Source organism: Myotis nattereri, assembly GCF_964212035.1.
Source record: "Myotis nattereri genome assembly, chromosome: 3".
NCBI classification, from domain to species: Eukaryota; Metazoa; Chordata; class Mammalia; order Chiroptera; family Vespertilionidae; genus Myotis; species Myotis nattereri.
Genome location: NC_138077.1, coordinates 79,622,623 through 79,644,546, shown reverse-complemented (window position 1 = coordinate 79,644,546; position 21,924 = coordinate 79,622,623). Strand labels below are relative to the sequence as shown.

The window sequence follows — 21,924 nt, the reverse complement described above, 5'->3', positions numbered from 1 at the left end:
GATGAGGTGACGACTATACTGCCTTCTACACCTCATTTTTTAATTGTTCTCTTCCTGTAACTTTGACATTCTCTTAAGACTAGAATCCTTGGGAATACAAATCTGAATCTCGCATCCTCAAGTTTCATTACTTTCTATGAAGCCCTACCCATGCCCTCCCTACAAGGAAAAATACCATTAAAAGAATGTTTCAATGATTTTTACTGAAAATGGAAGAAAAAGATAAAGGTGGCCATGGCTAAATTAGGTTATCTGGCTGTCAGTGTGTCCTTTTTAAGCCATCAGATAGCTTTATTGCAGCTGGCTGAATTTAGTATCTTCAAATGTGGGTGACTAGGGCAATAAAAGTAAAGACTTTTTTTTGTTTTAAGAGGAACCAAATAAAATACTCCACAGGATTTTTTTCCCTAATGTGGCCATGCAAGCACAACCTGGCTGTTTTGCAACTGAGTGCTATTAACATCTATTTATAGCCAGTATTTTCATAGATGAATCACATTTACCATGAGACAGTTAATATTAAGAGCTCAACCAGCTCTGCTGAGAACCTCATAATCTTACTACATCTCTTTCCATTCCCCTTCTAGGGAACTAAGTTATAGCTTAATGGTTCCATGCAGAGAGAGGGAAAAATCCAAGTGGAAATGTAAAGCTAGCAGACAGTCTGCTCCCAAAATCCAGCGAAGTGTGGGATGTTAAACACATTAAACTTCAGACCCTGGGTCATTCCCAGCTCTGTCCCTTGGTGATGAGCAACCTACAGTTAGCATGGATGGCTCTGCATTATGCAACCATCTTGCCATCAAAATAATTCCCCCAAATCTCCTACCAAACCAAGTTTAAACAACACTGCTTTATAAAATCTCACTTAAATCTCAAATAAGTAAGAGGAGTGTAGTGGGTGATTTCATGCATGTGAGGGTGTAAGTGGGGAGGTTGGGATGAGGGAGAGCGGAAGTTCAGAGTATTTATGATCAAAGGTTTTCAAAATTCAGTGACATTAACTGGAGATTCTATTAAGTCTTGGGGATCTAGCGTCATTTCTCACCTGCACATGTCACATGCTCTCTCTCGCTCAAACTCTGAACTTTGTGTAGGCACCAGCACTGCCACCCTGATTTTAATATTGATAATTATTTCTTTGTCTTTGCTATCTCCTACTAGAATTTCCACCCTTAATTTACATTTAGCAAGCTTTTTCCTTCAGTCTTTACTTCAGGCTAAAACTCTTTAAGGTTAAATGAGATAATACCAGTACACACAAACCACTTAAGACAGTGTCCAGCATGTGGTAAGAGGAGTAGCTACTTTTATGATTAGATTCTCAGTACCATTTTTCTAAATTTCTAGCCAGTGGTTCACAGGTGAGTCATCTTTACCATGAGGCAGTTCCTACCCAGAGCCAACCAGTTCTACTAAGGACTACACGATTTAGTCCTTCAGTGAATTCCTGCTGAGGCCCAACTCTGTCAGACACTGTGGATATAAATAAGAACAAAAGGGGCCCTATCCTCACAGGGCGCAAACAATAAACCTATGGCCAGGAACCATTATTTCTATTTTACATCTGAAGGCTCAGGGAGGTTCAGTAACTTGTCCAAGGCCACAGACCTGTTTGTTAGCTAACATACTGAAACCCTGGTTTAAGCAAAGTGCCATCTGATTTCACAATCTCATACTCTTTCCACTATGCTATGCTTCTTGCCACCCCTGGATGCCAGCAAAAGGATTGAGAAAAGCACATAAGAAATAACAATCTATTCAAATAATTTTTTGCACATAAATAATGTATAAAAACAAAACATCTTTTCTGAATAGACCAATTGCTGAAAGGGCCAGTGAATTCATGTTATCCAGATTTTTGTATAATTCTGGGTACCCAGACTTAACTGTACCCATATAAATAAATGGGACATTAAATACCCATATCAATAAATAGGACATTAATCCAGATATGAAAAAAAGCTTGTACAAATTGTCTAGCTTGATAATTGACATAGTAGGTGCTTCATGTGTGTTTTTTGATTAATTACACTGAATCAGGATTCTTCCTTTACTATGTATGCCTTCTTATAAGATCCTAAGTAGATTCGGCATAATGATTTGTTGGATTCTGGAGCCAGACTGCCAAAGTTAAGACCTGGCTTTGCCATTTTCTAGCAATACGACCTTCATCAAGTTATTTAATAGCTACAAGGCTCAGTTTCCTCCTCTGCGAATAAGGATAAATAAGTGTTTGTGAAAGCCAAATGAGTTAATCAAAGGAAAGCATTTAGAAAAGACATATTGGTAAGCACTGAAGAAATGAAAGCAGACATTATTACTATTATTTTCTTCTTGAATCAGAGTAATTTTGATTGGCTATGTCAATATCATAGTAAATGATCAGGTCCCAAAACAACTTTTTTCCTTGAGGCTTTTTGAAGTTCCCTGGAACTTCAAACATCCCCTTTCCACCATTCAAACAGGAAAACAAACAGGTACATGCAGACTAAATTATGTCTAACAGTACATGATATCTACAAAAAGCAATTTCTATATGTAAGATTAATAAAGAATAATTATGAAAAAAATTTAAAATATATTTTTATTGATTTCAGAGAAGAAGGGAGAAGAAGAGAGAGAGAAATATCAATGATGAGAGAGAAGCATTGATTGGCTGCCTCCTGTACTCTCCCTACTGGGGATCGAGCCAGCAACCCAGGCATGTGCCCTTGACTGAAATAGAACCTGGGACCCTTTAGTCAGCAGGCCGACACTATCAACTGAGCCAAATTGGCTAGGGCAAGAAATTTTAACTTTTATAATAAGGAGTTAGCTGTGTGTGTGTGTGTGTGTGTGTGTGTGTGTGTGTTTTGAATAGGGAGAATAAGCTGCTATTTACATTTGGTCATTTCCTGTTAACTACATAAGACACTGGGGGGTAGGGGAGGCCAGGGGATTGTCAAGGGTGGGGGAAAAAGGAGACATATGTAATACCCTTTGTAATACTTTAAGCAATAAAACAAAACAATAAATAAATTAATTAATTAATTAAGTAAGTAAGTAAGTAAATAATTGCAATTTCTTTACTAGTCCTTCTCTAGCATGGACACATCCTTACCAAGGTCCACCACAATTCCAAACAGCTTAAACCCAAGAAAAACTGACTGAGGTCATCACACAGAAAAACAAAGAAGAATCTCCTCTCAGGGCCAGCTGCACTGTACTTGTATCCATAGAGACTAGACAACAGGGAATCACAGAATTCTGAAGCAGGAAGTCCCAGGGCTGCAGAGATCATCTAGTCCCAGGCCCAAATCCTGCAGTCAGGAGATCTGTTAAGGGATGAGGAACAGGGTAGAGGTCAATGGAAAGAACCTCAGGTCCTTGTTCAATCATAAATGACCTCGTGAAGCCAACCTAACCCAATATCCTCATTTTATAGTGACAACCCAGAGTTTGGCTAATTAAATGCAGAGCCAGGGATCAGAAGCCAGGTTTCCTGATTCCCAGTTTAGCGCTCTTTTACACTCCTGAAGGCTGCCATTCTATGGCTATGCTAGTCAATGATAAAAAACATATTAGGCTGTGTTAAACTGACAACTAAGCAGTTTTTCTCTTTGCAAAACCATCAGGCATTATGTCACTGCCGGCACTTTATGAAAAGAGTAAGGCATCATTATTTAATATAAACAAAAGCAACTTTCCATTCCTTTTTCTTGTAACCTGAAAATCTCAAATCACTGTTGCTATTACAAATTTTTTATTTTTTCTCAGTATGCACCTGTGGGCCAAGCACAGATGCATTAAAAATTTGCCAAGAGAAACAATGAAGTAATTGATAATACAAAGTATGAGTGTCATGGAATACATATCTTTGTTTTCTTTCTCTAGATAGTTAATTACTGATCATTTTGTGGCTGTTGGCAGAAGGGCAAGGAAACCCCACCACTGTAAACATGTGGAAACACACACTCCTCAGTGGACCAGAGGTCTGCACACGATGCGTCTGTTCACAAATCCAACATGCATGCCAGCAAGAATGTTGATGCTACTATCCTAGCCCCAAAGAGGAATGGTAGCCTCAGAAAAACTCTAATCACTTTAAAAAGAATAAACACAGTATAAAAATGTTTCAGATCATGCTTTTTAAAAATATAAATATCATTATTGGCAAATGACTTGCTCTCTCCTGGCAGATTTCACCTAACCCACTTTAAGAGTGGGGCAAGGGAAGCTAGGATGTATAGAGTTCCATTCCGTTTTCTGCATCAGTTTAGGGTTGCCTTGAATTCAAAGGAAAGGGCCTGACTTATGACCAAAACTTAGCAAACCACCCTGCTAAATAGAGCTTACATCATCTTACCTTAGAATTCTGGAAGGCATACAATAGATAAAATTAGTGGTGGCAGGGAAATACTTATTAATTAGCAAAAAAATACAAGATGATTTTTGTCAGTAGGCTACTGTTCCACATATGAATATGTAGATAAGAGGAAAGCATAGTAATGCATAATATAAATCATAAAAATAAACTTATACTTCTGGGAAACTAAAAGAAGTAAAGAACCAAATAGATTTTATCCCTCTTTTAAACTAGACTTTTATTGGATTTTTATAGAAACATGAATCTGTAGGTGTGGTATACCTAGTTTTCCAAAAAGTCTACAGTTAACTCTTTACATTCTTCTGCAAAGTAACTTTTGCAGCTCCTTCCATCAAGAAGTGGAATCTATGTCTCCACTTCTTGAATTGGGGCTAACCTTCTAATGTTCTTTCACTAATAAAAATGAAACCCTGGAGTTTCTGCTCTGACATTCTTGGAATGCTGCTCTGAGACCACCATGTGGGAAAGCCTGGCCTAGCTTACCAGAGGTTCGGAATCTTTGTAGAGCAGAGATGAGATGACCCAGCCTAACTAACTGGCAGTCAGCTATGTGAGTGAACCCATCCCAGACCATCCAGCCCAGCTGAGCTGCAGGATGACTGAAGTTGCAGAGTGACTCAGAATTTTGAGCCATTGTTGTTTAGGCTCTACCTAAGTTTTGGGGTAGGCCACAAAGTAGCAGGAGCAAACCAGCTCTGTTGAATATGAATTATGTATGAAGCACCAGGTCAGATATACCATGAGAGATATAAATGAATATTAATAATATTGACTGGAAGACACTGATAGCCCTAGCCTTCATATGTAAACATATCTAAAAATTAAGTGGCATGCAATACTTATCTGTTTTAAATATATCTAATTTGCCCTAGCCCTATGGTTCAGTGGATAGAGCCTTGGCCTGTGGACTGAAGGGTCTCAGGTTTGATTTTGGTCAAGGGCACATACCTCTACCTCTACCAATTTATGTGTTTCTCTCTCTGTGTCCCTCCCCCTCAGTCTCTAAAAATCAATGGAAAAATATCCTTGGGTGAGGATTAAAAAGTAAATAAATAAAATTAAAAATATATATATAATCTATGTTAACAATCTTCCATATTTCTACAAGCCAGAGCAAGGGCCTTCCTGGAATATTCAAGACACTCTAGTGAGGTGAGAGAAACAGAATTAGATAACTTATTTTTATTTATTTATTTTTTAATGTATTTTATTAATTTTTTACAGAGAGGAATGGAGAGGGACAGAGACCTAGAAACATCAATGAGAGAGAAACATTGATCAGCCGCCTCCTGCACACTCCCCACTGGGGATGTGCTCGCAACCAAGGTACATGCCCTTGACCGGAATCGAACCTGGGACCTTTCAGTCCGCAGGCCGAAGCTGTATCCACTGAGCCAAATCGGTCAGGGCGATAACTTATTTTTAGTTAATATTTTTTCTGCTTGATTCTTCACATGTTTTCATAAGGTACATTATATACATGGTCTCATAAGGTACACAGCATATATTATATATGATTGTATGTGAACATTATTTATAAACACAAATATATACATTATATGGTTTTCTACAGTTTTAGCTCCCACATATCCTCAAACCTTGCATCCCCACACAAAAATAATTTCTTCTATGCCTTGCTTTTCTCGGATACATGAATCTTTCCCTAGCTACCTAAGAAATAGTCAGAGATAGCTACTGTCACAGACCATTGTTCATTTGTACTGTTATTGATAAACAGTCACTTCAGCAAGGCTATAAGCACTTTTCAGACAGGGTATCTGTAACCATCTCTCTTTGGTAGTACAGCATAATGGCATTATGGCATGATTTTTTAAAGTACATGTTCTGGAGACAGGTTGCCTGGATTCAAATCCCAGTTATACGACTTATTAGCTGTGCAACCTTCAGTAAGTAATCTGTGCTTTCACTTCTTTGCTGTAAATGGAGATAACAATTATTCCCTACCTCATAGAGTTGCTATGAGAATAGAATGAGTTAATACATGACAAATGCTTCAAAGAATGCCTGGCACCATAGTAAGTGCTCATAAGTATTACCTATAATCATCATTTCTACCCGCTCCCCACCCCCCACCCCCACCCCGCCACACACACACACTACCATCATCACTACCACCACTATTTTTCTATCTCTCATGTCTAATAGAATAAATGTTTGATGGAGGGAAGTGAGAAGAGCATGGATTATAGAGCAAATACATTATGTGACTTGTTAACATTTTGAAAGTGACCGTTAATCAATTTCTCCAGAAGGGTAGTATAAGTTCAAGGCAAAGTGGCTCACTAGTATTAGTTGATAATTGGTGTGTTACTGACAAAACATGTGAATAATAAGCATTTAAGACAATAAACACCTTCAAGTTCCGCTTTTACAGCCTGATAATGGCAAGGCTGTAAAACAATTCTTAGCTGAATATTATTACTGGGGATTTTTTCCTGAAGCACTGTTTTTTGAAACTGAAATCTCTCCCTTGGTGGAAATCATCAGACACGGGTTTACTAAATATTAAAATGCAGCATTTGATTTTTATGGATTTCCTATAAGATGAAGACTCACAAATCCACCTCTTCTAAATACACTATTGATAATCCTATGCTAGAAGCAAAGCACATGGGAAAAAATTGTTTTATATCATAGAGAAGAGAGGTCACAGAGATCATCTCCCCATGCACCTCACTTCACAGATCAGGGTATTGGGCCCAGAGAGGACCAGTGTCTTAAGTAAGTCCCACGGTGAACAGAATTCTTTTCCTTTGACTTCTGTCTAGTTTAGTGCACTTTTCATGACCTCATAGTTTTAGAAACTATTTCCATAAACTTTGGGAGTAAAAGTGTGTCATTTGTATTAAGGGAAATAAGGAAGCCACACCATAAATAACCAACTTAGTGCCTGACACATAGTGGGCTTCCAACAAACGCTTGCTGAAGGATGAGGAGAGGGATGAGCAGAGGCCTAGCCGCTGGCTGTGAAGTCCTCAAGACCAGACATCTGGGTCTTTCAAGTGGTGCCAGCAAGCTGAGGCTGGTGGAAAGAATCACTTCTTAACAGGGAACCCAGCAAAGACACAAAGTCATTCTTTTAATCATCCTCCCCACCCCCCATGTAATCAATGCCTCATATCTCATTTAATAACAGAAATAATCAAATAAACTTGCTTTTCTTCTTGAGTATTCCCCAAAACTATAAAGGTAATATAGATTCACTGTAAAACTTTTAAGAATAAAAATCTATACTAATAAAAGGGTAATATGCTAATTAGGGCAGACATCTTCCGGATGTCCTTCTGGAGAAAGCTGTAGCGGCTGCAAGGGCTGAGGCACGGCTGTGAAAGGCCCAGGCTCAGGCAGCCGTGGGTGGCTCTGAAGGGTCCAGGCTCAGGCTGGCAGTGGCAGCAGCAGCAGGGTAATGGGGGTGGCACCTTCCCCTGATCTGCCAGGTTGCCTCCCGCAAAGGGAGGCCAGACTGTGGGTTAGGCTGGGGGCCAAGGCAGAGGCGGTTAGAAGAGATCAGGCCAACAGGGGAGCAAGTTAGGGTCGATCAGGCTGGCAGGGGGGCAAGATAGGGGCAATCAGGCCAGCATGGAAGGCAAGTTAAGGTCAATCAGGCCTGCAGGGGGGCAAGGTAGGGGCGATCAGGCTGGCAGGGGGGCAAGTTAGGGGCAATCAGACTGGCAGGCAGAGGCAGTTAGCCTAAATTGGGAGTCGGACATCACCTGAGGAGTCCCAGATTGGAGAGGGTGCAGGCCGGGCAGAGGGACCCTGAGCCTCTAGTAAATTAATAATCCTATATAATAAAAGGCTAATATGCAAATAGACCAAACGGCACAACAACCAAACAACCAGTGGCTATGAAGTGCACTGACCACTAGGGGGCATGCGCGGAACATGGTGGGCGTCAGCTGCGGCGGAATGGTGGAGCAGGTGAGTGGGGGCACCAAACCAAGGCGAGGCACTGTCACTGTCATTGGGGTGAGCCTCTGGTGGTTACTGAAAATTCTTTGCTCCTGCGCACCTCGGTCCCGCCCAGCACTTGCAACTGCTGCTGGCGCCAGCTCCGCTCGCACCGCTTCCAGTGTTGGAGTCGCCACTAGCACCCACTGCCAGTGCCTGGTGATGGTCCCAATCACCCCTCAGGGCTTCTCCACCTACCCCTGCTCCTGAGGGGCGATAGGGGCAGCAGCAGCAGCAACCGCTTGCACTCACTAACGACGCCGGCCCTGCTCTCATCCGCTGCTGGCGCTGGCCCCAATCACTCCCCACTGGGTGCGAGCAGGGCCGGTGCTATCAGCACGTGGGAGTAGCTGAGGCGGGAGCAGGGCTGCCAGCAGACAGGGGACTGGGAACTACAGTGGGAGGGGCCAGGCGGGAGCACGGAGGATGGGCAAGACCCACTCCTGTGCCCACTGCAACCTCGCATCCCACAGTTCCTTTCAAGGTGCACAAATTCGTGCACTGGGCCCCTAGTCCTATATTATAAAAGGCTAATATGCAAATCGATTGAATGGCGGAACAACCGGTCGCTATGACATGCACTGACCACCAGGGGGCAGACTCTCAATGCTGGAGCTTCCCCTTGGTGGTCAGTGTGCTCAGCCAGAAGCCGGGCCCAAGGATGGCGATGGCAGCGACGGTGGCAGAAGCCTCTCCCGCCTCTGCAGCAGTGCTAAGGATGCCTCAGGGGATGTCTGACTGCCGGCTTAGACCCTAAGCCGGCAGTTGGACATCCCCCGAGGGGTCCCGGACTGCAAGAGGGAACAGGCTGGGCTGAGGGACCCCCACTCCAGTGCATGAATGTTGTGCACCAGGCCTCTAGTAATATAATAGATAATGTTTGTTGAGTGCTAATTTTATACCACCCATGTTGTAAATATTTGACATGTGTTGACTTTTAATCCTCACAGCAACTTTAGGTTACAAACGTGCTACACTACTATTATCCCCATTTTACAGATGAAAAAACTGAAGCAAAGAAATATTAACTAACTTGCCTAAAGTTTTATAGCCAATTAACTAATGGATTTGAACTCAGGCAGTGTGGTTCCATAGACCATGGTTTTAACAATCTTTTTATAGCAGCGGTTGTCAACCTATGGGTCGCGACCCCTTTGGGGGTCAAATGACCCTTTCACAGGGGTCGCCTAAGACCATCGGAAAACACATATATAATTACATATTGTTTTTGTGATTAATCACTATGCTTTAATTATGTTCAATTTGTAACAATGAAAATACATCCTGCATATCAGATATTTACATTATGATTCATAGCAGTAGCAAAATTACAGTTATGAAGTATCAACGACAATAATTTTATGGTTGGGGGTCACCACAACATGAGGAACTGTATTAAAGGGTCACGGCATTAGGAAGGTTGAGAACCACTGTTTTATAGTGTCACTGTTCAAGTTTTGGTTTTCAATACAAACTCATTTATTTTAAGAAACTGACTTAAAAATTTATAAATTTAATGAAGTTAAAATTTAAAATCCTATACCATAAAAGACATAGTAAAGTGAAAATACAAGATACAGACTAGAAAAGATAACAACAAATCACTTTATCAACAGAACGGTAATTTATAGCATATGTAATTAATTCCTACAAATCTATAAAAAGACAAAAAATACAAAAAAAAATGCACAGAGACCATGAAAATGAGCCATTTATAAAGAAACCCAACACAGAAAAGGATGCTCACTTCACTAATAACTACGGGGTGAAAATTAAAAATTTTACTTATCAAACTGGGGAAAATTGTAAATTCAATAAAAGCAAGTGTTGGTGAAGATATGGAGCAATGAGAAATCTCACACTCTGCTATAAATTGGCATTCTATTTAGGAGAGCAATAATCCCTAGTACTGTTGAAAACACACATAGTCAACATTCCAAAAATTACAATCCTATTCCCTAAAGAATATTCCGTAAAGAACTAAATGTACACAAGAAAAAAATGTACAAGAATGTTCAAAGCAGCATTTTTTTCTAATATGGAAAAAATGTAAACTATTTTAATTTCCATCAGTAGTAAAACATATAAGTAAATGGTAGACTATTCATATAATGAAATATTATAAAGCTATCAAAACACATAAACTAAAGTAAAATGGAACAAGGAAGAATATATGATGAAAAGGCATGTTTTAGAAAGATATAACCAATATTATTCATACAAAGTTTAGAAATATACAAAGAAATACTACATATTCGTCAGGAATATGTATACATGTTTTAAAAAGTATAAAACATGCATGTGTATGATACATGCCAAATTAAAGATCGTTATTTCTGGGGTGGAAAGAGTAGAGAGTAGATTAAGGAAGAGATACATAAGGGGCTTCAATTGTATCTATAATATTTAACTTAAAAATATTTCCTAGTGTATATACTAAATTAAGATTTTTCAAATTTGTATGATAGCATGTGGTGGTTCACTATATTTTCCAGACTTTGCTGTACGCTTCAGTTCTTTCAGATTTTTAAAGAAATATTAAAAACTAAAACATTAATGATGATTACAGTTTCATGATTGGTAGGGCTGAGTAAAATTAATAATCTGTACATTATTGAAGCAGACTATAAACTTAATTAATATTGTGTCTTTTCATGAGAAATCTCAAAGGTAGACCAATTTTTCTTACTATTATAAACTAGAGGCCCGGTGCACAAAAATTTGTGCACTGACAGGGGCGGGGGGTGTCCCTCAGCCCCACTTGTGCCCTCTCACAGTCTGGGACCCCTCGGGAGATAACGAGCTGCTGGCTTAGGCCTGCTCCCAGGTGGCAAAGGGCAAGCCCAATCCCTAGGTGCAGCCCCTGGTCGGGCTCAGAGCAGGACCAACTGGGGAGTTGGGGCGCCACCCCTGTCATGCACAGACAGGGCAGATCGGGAGGTTGCAATGCCACCCCCAGTCACACTCAGGGTAGGGCCGATTGGGGGGTTGGGGCGCCACCCCCTGTCACGCACAGAGCAGAGAGGATCAGGGGGTTGGGGTGCTGCCCCCTGTCACGCACACAGCAGTGCCCATCAGGGGGGGTTGGGGCTCTGTACCCTGTCATACACAGAGCAGGGCTGATCAGGGGGTTGGGGAGCTCCCGCCCTGTCACACACAGAGCAGGGAAGATCAGGGGGTTGGGGCGCCGCCCCTTGTCACCCACAGAGCACGGCCGATCAGGGGGTTGGGGCACTCCCCCCTGTTACACTCAGGGCAGGGTCGATGGGGAGGTTGCAGCTCCACCCCGTCACACACAGAGCAGGGCCCATGGGGGGGTTGGGCGCTGCACCCTGTCACACACAGAGCAGGGCCGATCAGGGGGTTGGGGAGCTCCCCCCTATCAGGCACAGAGCAGGGCCGATCAGGGGGTTGGGGCGCCTTCCCCTGTCACAAACAGAGCAGGGAGGATAGGCAGGTTGTGGCCCCGCCCCCTGTCACACACAGAGCAGCAGGGCGATCAGAGAGTTTGGGCGCTGCCCCCTTTCACACTGCTCCAGGGGCCAAGAGGCCTCCTGGCTCCACTGATCCCAGTGCTGGGAGGCCTCGCAGCTCCGCTTGACACCAGGGCAGGGAGGCCTTGCTGCTCAGCTGATCCCAGTGCTGGGAGGCCGATCAGGGGGTTGGGGAGCTCCCCCCTATCAGGCACAGAGCAGGGCCGATCAGGGGGTTGGGGCGCCTTCACCTGTCATGAACAGAGCAGGGCAGATAGGGAGGTTGTGGCCCCGCCCCGTCACACAGAGCTGCAGGGCGATCAGGGGGTTTGGGCGCTGCCCCCTGTCACACTGATCCCGGTGCCGGGAGGCATATTACTCTTTTACTATATAGAATAGAGGCGTGGTGCATGGGTGGGGGCTGGCTGGTTTGCCCTGAAGGGTGTCCTGGATCAGGGTGGGGGTCCCCACTGGGGTGCCTGGCCAGCCTGGAAGAGGGGATGATGGCTGTTTGTAGCTGGTCACACACCCTTCAGGGTGGGGGTCCCCACTGGGGTGCCTGGCCAGTCTGGGTGAGGGGCTGAGAGCTGTTTTCAGACTGGGACTGAAGCTCCCAACTGCTCCTTTTTTTCTTTTTTTCTTTTTTTTATTCTGGGCCAGCTTTAGCTTTGAGGCTTGGCCTGGATTAGGGGATGATGGCTGTTTGCAGCTGGTCACACACCCTTCTGGGTGGGGGTCCCCACTGGTGTGCCTGGCCAGTCTGGGTGAGGGGCTGAGGGCTGTTTTCAGGCTGGGACTGAAGCTCCCAACTGCTTCTTTTTTTCTTTTTTTCTTTTTTTATTCTGGGCCAGCTTTAGCTCTGAGGCTTGGCTCCAGCTCTGAGGCCTCAGCTGCTGAAAACAGGTATCTGGTTTGTTTCGGTTCTATAATCGAAACTCTATATCAACTCCAGCTCTGAGGTCCCAGCCAGCTGAAAGCTGGTTTCTGGGGGTTTTTTTTAGCTTCTATATTTGTTACAATGTTTCAAACTGCAGGCTCAGAGGCCGGCAAGGCAGGCGGGGAACGTTGGAGTCCTCCGTCACTGAAGCAAGCAAGCCTCATGTTAGTTTCAAGCTGCCTGGCTGCCAGTCGCCATCTTGGCTGGCAGTTAATTTGCATATCGCCCTGATTAGCCAATGGGAAGGGTAGCGGTCGTACGCCAATTACCATGTTTCTCTTTTATTAGATAGGATTGTTTCTATAATGATCAACAACTATAGGAAATGAGGGGTGTTAAATATAAATGTTTACTTATCCAAGATCAGATCTGGAATTTTAGCAGAAGGTCAGGGATACAGCCAGGGACCAAGCCCTCATTCCTTTAATATTAGACTTTGCCATCACAACAAAATAACCCAAAGTATTTTGTAGCAATAATTCTATCTTAATGTCCTAAGGCTAAGAAAATTAAAAAAAAAATATGTGAAGGAAATACCATAATGTGAATCTGAAGAAAGTTAGAACAATTAGCCCATTTATCATTTTACAGTTATGTTAAGTATGTCTTAACTTAAGTAAGCACTTAGGCCGTGATTGGAGGTATGACCTGGGACCCTGAGGTTGAATGTTTGGCAGATGAATTTCAAATATAGTCTGTTTACCCATGGACATAAGTGGCCTTAATCAAAGCAGAACACATTTTTTTAAATGTTCATTTCAAAAAGAGAAGAGTAAATAAGACTATGATTTATGAATCTGCTAATGCTGTTCTCTGCTGTAGACTTTAGAAAGGTTTTGAGTCTGTGGCTGCAGTAAATACAAGAGTGCAGACTTGTTAAAAGCAGTAATAGGTGCCCTTATTAAAAATTCCACTTTCATTAAGAGTTACAAATTATCTTCCTTCTTTCCTTAAAGAATGCGTTCCAGAAGCAGTGACACAGAGGGCTCAGCCCTAAAGCAATTTCCAAGACATAGTAAAGACCACAGTTTCCAAGCACCTGAAGACATGAAGCAGAAACAGCAAGACAAAGACACCACCAGCGAGTCGAATACAATCCTTCTACATTCTACATCACACAGTGGTAATGGCCACCAAGGAAAAGACCTCTCAAGAGATGACCTATTATTTCTTCTAAGCATTCTGGAAGGAGAACTGCAGGTCAGCTGATTTCGAATTAAACCCCTCATGCTTCAAAGGGAAGGCTGCTTATGAATGTGGTGTGTGTAAGTACACATACACACAATTCTCTTCTGCCAACTTGAAGGGCAATTAATCACTTCTAAAAGGGCTGTTGTATGACATGCGGATGGCATACACGTTATGAAAGTTCATACCCTCTGTCCATGCTGCGCACAAGCTTTAGTGCATAGGCACATATAGGTACCAATAATGCCAGCTGACTTCTGGATTGGTTTAAATAACAATAAGTGTTTTTGTACCCCATGTGAACTGGCTCTTAGACTTGCCCTAGCATCATTAACCTACATAAAAAACTAAAAACAGCTGCTACACATATAGGAGACTCTTATTTCCTAACCCTGAAAATGTAAATGCTAGTCCATTGAGGGGTATCATATTATCTGCTTGTCAAACACAATAAAAAATGTAGGTTCTCTCAAGTTGTATAGTGATCACTTTTTAAAACATTATTAATATGTAATTAGATTGTAAGAATGAGGGGACATAGTTTTGCTACTTTTTCTAAAAGGTACTATAACTAAATATAATTTGATTATATTTGAAAGAGAAATAAAAAATACTCAACTCTAATAAGAAATCACTTTTGGAAACTACTGGTAGATAAAGTGGCTTTCTGAAATGCCTTCTGTTGCTTCAGGCTCGAGATGAAGTCATAAGCATTTTAAAGGCTGAAAAAATGGACTTGGCTTTACTGGAAGCTCAGTATGGGTTTGTCACTCCAAAAAAGGTGTTAGAGGCTCTTCAGCGAGATGCTTTTCAAGCCAAATCTGCCCCCTGGCAGGACGACATCTATGAGAAACCAATGACTGAGGTATGTACCATATCAGGGGTGTGCACCTGGGAGGTGGGACAAGTTCACAAGCTAGCTAAACACTACGCCTGGCAGTTGAACATGACACACAACTCCTTTTTGATTACTTAAAGTTTAACATTCTAAGACATTTAAAGTCTACCCAAAGTAGATAAATACTACATGTTCTACAGGAAAGAAAAAGAGAATAAATCATTTGTCGTCCTCCTCCTCCTCCTCCTCCTCCTCCTCCTCCTCCTCCTCCTCCTTCTTTCTGGAAGCAGAACTCTTTATTGTTGACTTTTAAAGAACATATTTATTTATTTTTTTGGTTATGGACATTGATTTCTTCTTTTTTAAAAAATTTTTATTTAGGTTTGCTTCTTGACAACAGACTGAAACCTAACAAATGCAAGAGAATTTCTGTTTCTGTCTCACTTTCTCTCTCTTTCTACACACACACACACACACACACACACACACACACACACACGTCTGTCTGAACTTCTTTTGGGGGGCTTGAATGCTATTTAGGTTACAATAAAAAAATGAAGTATGCTCTGGCCAGTGTGGCAAAGTTGGCTGGAGCACTGCCCATATATCAAAAGGTTGTGGTTTTGATTCTCTGTTAGGACAGATACCCAGGTTGAGGGTTCCATCCCTGGTCAGGTTGCAGTAAGCAACTGATAAGTATTTCACTCTCACCCCTGCCCCCCTTCTCTCTAAAGTAAAAAACAACAACAACAAAAACATGTCCTCAGGTATTAAAAAAACAAACAGAATAAAACAGATAAAGTTCAACCATAGAGATTAATTTCTTTGAAAACACTAAGGTATTATGTTATAGAAATTTTGAACATGAATAGAAATGATATAAAGATCTGCCGAAGAAACAGAGTTTAGAAAAAGCATATATTTTAGGTGAGTGCATATCCTCCTTTTCCTTCAAAAGTTTAATGGCAGCAGAGACCTCTCATCACCACACGTGCCAGCAATGACAACAGCAAAGATGAGCAGTACCAACAGGGCCACCACTGCACAAAGATGCAGTACTGCTTGCTCTTTTACTTGCTGACATTTCTGAAACCCTTTGGCATCCTTATTTTATTCTTCTATTTTCCTTTGAAACCTCAATGGAAATTTTCATAATTTTTCATTTTTATAAAAAGGAAACAACTAGGAGCATGAGTTAAGGCTGGAGAGAGTGAAAGCAAGTTTTGGACAAATTTCCCTTGCATACACTCTGGCAACCCACCTCAGGACTGACCTCCAATGTCCTTGCTATTCTCGTCTTGGGTGTCTCATGAGAGAGGATTAGCGTCTTGCCAAATTGTGAAGGAGTTTGGTCATATGGATCTGCTTTTCTGAGGGGTGAGGATGAGACCACCCAACGTCTGTTAACTTGTGCTTTAATCCAAATTTTAAACAAGAGGAGCTGAAGCTGCAAATCAATAGTGTTAAAATTGTATCTAGTATCCCAACATAGTGACGGTGAAGCAGCATGAGATACAAATTCCCCAACCCATATGAGCACAAATGCCAATTAATAATACAGTACATATCCTGACAAAACTCCACAAATGACACAACCCCTCAACACTTCAGTTTAAAATGAAACAACATGTTTTCAAACTTATGCTGAAATCTGTAGGACAAAGTTTTGTTACAAAAGAACTCTACTGCACACATGCAAAACTGGAAACACCCTGACCCTCTACAAATGCTTGTCCCTGAAAGTTATCCATACTTTAGCCCTGCTTTACAAACCCAACCTTCTTTGATTACTCCCCAACAAGTACCCCTACACACACACACACACACACACACACACACACACACACACTTCTCACATTCCCATCTTCATCACTTGCCCACTTTCTTCTCTTGCCTTCTACTTTCCCCTTATATATGTGTCTCCCCTCAGCTATCAGTCTTTCCCGGAGGCCCTCATAACTCTACCTACCCAACAACCAATTTGTCTGCCCTCTTCCTGTATCTAATTGGAAGTAACAGGTGAAAGGAAGGTATCCAGAGAATAAACAGTAAAGGGGAATTCTGAGAAGAGTTCCCTAGATAGAGCTGAAGAAAAAGAGGACAGCATTCCTACTAAGACGTCTGTGACTCACCCTAGTTACATCAGAATAAGGATGTGCATGCTAAGAAAATAATCTCTGCTTTCTCCCATTGCAGGGTATAAACCTTCTCCCACCTCTTATTTTCTTCACAATGGTCTTTTTGAAAAATGTAAAAATCTAAACCATGTCTAGGGTAAACTAAAAAGGATTTATATATTCTTAAGGCAAAATAACTTAGAAGATCAAACTGCTCTCAGTTACATCACGTGATGGAAACACTGACTTAAGCTAAAAAACTGGTGGAGGCCTGGGAGCTGGAACAAAGGATGAGGATGGGGAGAGGGAGTAGCGGGGTTGTCAAGAGGGAGGAAGACGAAAGAACATAGTCCACAACAGTTCTGGCCTCCTATTGCTTTCAAAGCTAGTGTTCCATAGGAGAAGTTACCTTTAAAAAAATACTTGAGTTAATGGCCTAATATATTAGTTCTTCCAAAAGAGATATGAAGAAAAATATAAGAATACTAGAGGCCCGAAGCATGAAATTTGTGCAAGGGGCTCAGCCCTCGCAGCTGTGGCAGCTTGCCTCAGTCCTTGGAGCCCTGGCTTCGTCCGGAAGGTCATCTGGAAGGTCGTCCTGCTGTCCAGTCTAATAAGCATATTACATTTTTATTATTATAGATAAAAGAATCTGCATACCTTATTAGCATTACCTTAGGGCAACCTTTAGAATACTTATTTTAAACAACATATAATTAGCTTTTAAATTTCATTGTATTCACTTATTTAATATTTATTGGAGAGCTGATGTATAAATATAGTTGTGGTTCCTGAAATCAGGGTGTTTATTGTCTAACAGAGTGATAAAAAACATGATCACACAAGTGTACAGTTACACATATACTAACTTCTGTGTTTAAAACCACAAAGCACTATGAGTACAATGGGGGGTCAAATTTAAATAGAAGAATCAGGAAAGCCAAGATCCAGAGAATGCGTGGGCATTAATCAGGCAGAACAAAAAGGAATTCCATTTCCAGCAACACTGTGGACACATATTAAGTGAAATTATATGTCTAAAAAAATACATAAAAACATTAGATAAACTATCTCACACTCTTCAATGCATGGATGAGCTTACATGGAAGCAAGAGAAATTCTGAAGCTAGGAATTAAAAGGGAAATTTACAAAGATTAGCTCTGGTTCCATATATTTTGAACCTTTCTCCTCTCAATCCACAAACTTCCATTGCTAGAAACCACCAAGGACACATTCATTTTGAAATATAACCTCTGGCCTTTCCCCTTTATTTGACAATGGCTGGGTGAGCTGGCACAGTGGCATTTCTGAAGCCTTTCGTACATCAAGATGGTCAGCAATAACTTGCCTCTATATGGAAGTACCTATGAAACCAACTGAACTTCCCTTTAGCAGGACCCCAGAAATGTGCATAGACTCTCCAAAACTACCTGCCATGAAAGAAAATATGATGGTGGATAAGTAAAAATGGGAAAAAGACAGGGGTCTTAACTGATTATAATTAAAATGTATTATTTTAAAATTTTACTAAATATATGACTTAGGTGAACACATTGCTAGGGCACTGGCAGGACTTGGAAGGTGCCCATGCAAGTGAAGGACCCTAAAACTTAAGCTTCATGGCAAACCCTCCTCGTCCTCTCTCTCTGTAAGCATGTGTGCACACTTTTAGAAAGGAAGACTTGACCATGTTTGTAGGCACACTTTGAAGGGACAGAGGTGGGATCAAAGATATAAGAAAGAAATTCATGGACAAAACAAGGGCTGGAAGGAGACAAAAAGGAATGGAGCAAAGAAGTTCATACAGGAGAGGTGGTTAAGAATGTAGACCAGTTTTCTCAGTCGTTAGAGCATTGGCCCATGGATAGAAGGCTTGCAGGTTCGATGTCCAGCTCCAGTCCAGGTGTATTCATGAGGCAACCAATCGATGTGTGTGTGTGTGTGTTTCCCTCCTCTCCTCCGACCCTTCCATTCTCTCTAAAAAAATCAATGGACAAAATATCCCCAGAGAGGATTTTTAAAAAAGAATGTGCCTAAAGCTCAGTAAATGAACAAAATGGGAACGAGAAAAGACTACCACCATTAAGGGTGACAATGAGAACAAGGAATCACTTCAGAAAGGTTTGGCAGTGGTGGTGGAGAGCCATGAAAATCATGGGGCCATTTCCAGAGTCTGAGATATGGAGGCAGTGAGAGAATGAGCAGTCTCTATAAATCAGAGGTTCCAGTGTTACCCAGGAAAAGCAGGTTTCAATAGAGACAAGGAAGAAGAAGGGATATTTTATGAATAATATATTTGGTTACTCTTTGATCTACTAAAATGGCCAACTTCTCTGCTCTGTGTATTAGCTTCATCGAAAAGGACAATCTTCAAACAGCCAGTGGAAAAGAACAAATAGAACAAACAGAACCAAATCACTGCACAGAAAGAAGATGAAACTAAAATCAGGGTGGTCATTATTCATTTTTAAACATATACTATGCAACTTAAAGCCAAAAGATGGAAAACCTCTCTGTTCTTCATTCCCACTGACCATGAAGAAACATCAGAAATCTAACCTAGTGAAATACACTGTACTTCCTTCGTCCTAGGCAAGGAGTTGAATTGTATTAGGGGTTGGGAATAGGACATGATATCAGGCAAGTTAAAATGATAAGCAGGAAGCTTGTCACTGAACCATAAACATTAGGAGCCATCTTTTCAGTCTTTCTTCCCCAACACTTCCTGAAATGACTGACCAGTCTTCCTGTTTTCTTCCCCATGCTTCAATCTGTAATTAGGGACAGATAAAAAGGGGGCAGTGGCCTGATAGTTCCTTAGTACTTAATGATACACCACCTTATGCTGCTCCTAATAGTTTCATGCATGCGTCTCTTATTTCCTAATCCTATATAATGAGAGGGATATGCTAATTAGCCTAGATATGCTAATTAGTCACTACCTGTATGGAGACTGACCATCACTCCAACACAATAAGAGAGGGATATGCTAATTAGTCCTGAATGCTAATTAGTCACAACCAGTATGCAAACTGACCATCACTCCAACACACAAAGATGGCCACCCCATGTGGCCACAAGATGGCCTGCAGGGGAGGGCAGTTGGGGGGATCAGGCCTTCAGAGGAGGGCAGTTGGGGGGGAGCCCAGGCCTGCAGGGGAGGGCAGTTGGGGGAGACCCAGGCCTGAAAGGGAGGGCAGTTGGGGGGGGACCCAGGCCTGCAGGAGAGGGCAGTTGGGGGGGACCCAGGCCTGCAGGGGAGGGCAGTTGGGGGGGACCAGGCTGGCAGGGGAGTGCAGTTAGGTGTCGATCAGGCTGGCAGTGGAATGGTTAGGGGGTGATCAGGATGGCAGGTAGAAGTGGTTTGAGGCAATCAGGCAGGCAGGCAAGTGAGCATTTGGGAGCCAATAGTCCCAGATTATGAGAGGGATATCCGACTGCCTGTTTAGACCCGATCCCACTGAGATCCAGCCTAAATGGGCAGTCGGACATCCCTCGAGGGGTCCCAGATTGGAGAGGTTGCAGGCTTGGCTGAGGAACACACACACACACACACACACACACACACACATATGCATCAATTTCGTGCACAGGGCCTCTAGTGAAAGTATAAGCACTGAGGCTTCAAACTTCTCTTGCATTCCCCATGGCAACTATCATAGTACTAAGCCAGCGGTTCTCAACCTGTGGGTCGCGACCCCTTTGGCAGTCGAACGGCCCTTTCATAGGGGTCGCCTAAGACCATCCTGCATATCAGATATTTACATTACGATTCATAACAGTAGCAACATACAGTTATGAAGTAGCAATGAAAATATTTTATGGTTGGGAGAGAGAGAACCAAGATGGCGGCATAGGTTAATGCCGGAGTTTGCTGCTTTGAACAACTACTTCAAAAGTGAAACCAAAAAACGGAAGGGACATCACCCAGAACCACAGGAACACTGGCTGAGTGGAAGTCCTACAACTAGGAGGAAAGAGAAACGCATACGGACACTCAGAGGAGGCGCAGTGCTGAATTCAAATTCTGAGGTGCGGAGTGCGCGGAGCGGGCTGGCAGCGGAGGGCGCGGTTGGCGTTTTCAATTGGGAGGGAGTCGCAGACTCTGAGCTCCAGATCCGGGTGAGTCTTTAGGGACCCAGACTCAAACGGGAGAAGCGGGACTGTCTGGATTCGGTCAGAGCGAGTGCAGCTTTCTCTCCGAGGTGTGCAGCCATTGCTGGGACTCAGAGAGGCAGAGCCCCTGGGGACAGGACTGAGAGCCGCCATTACTGCTCTCTCCGGCACACCCTGTTGATCCTGTGCAACCCGCCCTGCCCAAGCCCTGCACAGAGGCATTTGCCGGATAGCCTCAGGCAAAGGCTAGATTAGCACCTCCCTAGAGGACAGAAGTTCTCTCACTGCTGACACAGCTGATTCTCATAGCCACTTGGCCTGGAGGTCAAACCCTCCCTGGAATTAGCTACAACAATCAAGATTTAACTATAAGACAGCGAACAAAGACCACTAGGGGGTGCACCAAGGAAGCATAACAAAATGCGGAGACAAAGAAATAGGACAAAATTGTCAATGGAAGATATAGAGTTCAGAACCACACTTTTAAGGGCTCTCAAGAACTGTTTAGAAGCCGCCGATAAACTTAATGAGATCTACAAGAAAACTAATGAGACCCTCGATCTTATATTGGGGAACCAACTAGAAATTAAGCATACACTGACTGAAATAAAGAATATTATACAGACTCCTGACAGCAGACCAGAGGAGCTCAAGAATCAAGGCAATGATTTGAAATGCGAGGAAGCAAAAAACACCCAACCGGAAAAGCAAAATGAAAAAAGAATCCAAAAATGCGAGGATAGTGTAAGGAGCCTCTGGGACAGCTTCAAGCGTACCAACATCAGAATTATAGGGGTGCCAGAAGATGAGAGAGACCAAGATACTGAAAACCCATTTGAAGAAATAATGACAGAAAACTTCCCCCACCTGGTGAAAGAAATGGACTTACAGGTCCAAGAAGCGCGGAGAACCC

At 42.4% G+C, this 21,924-nt stretch overlaps 1 protein-coding gene across 2 annotated transcripts in view; it reads right to left on the bottom strand.

The window, feature by feature from the left end:
• The window catches only part of CMSS1 (cms1 ribosomal small subunit homolog), a 406,540-nt gene that overhangs the window by 255,061 nt on the left and 129,555 nt on the right, over positions 1-21,924 (bottom strand). The gene's annotated exons all lie outside the window — the stretch shown is intronic.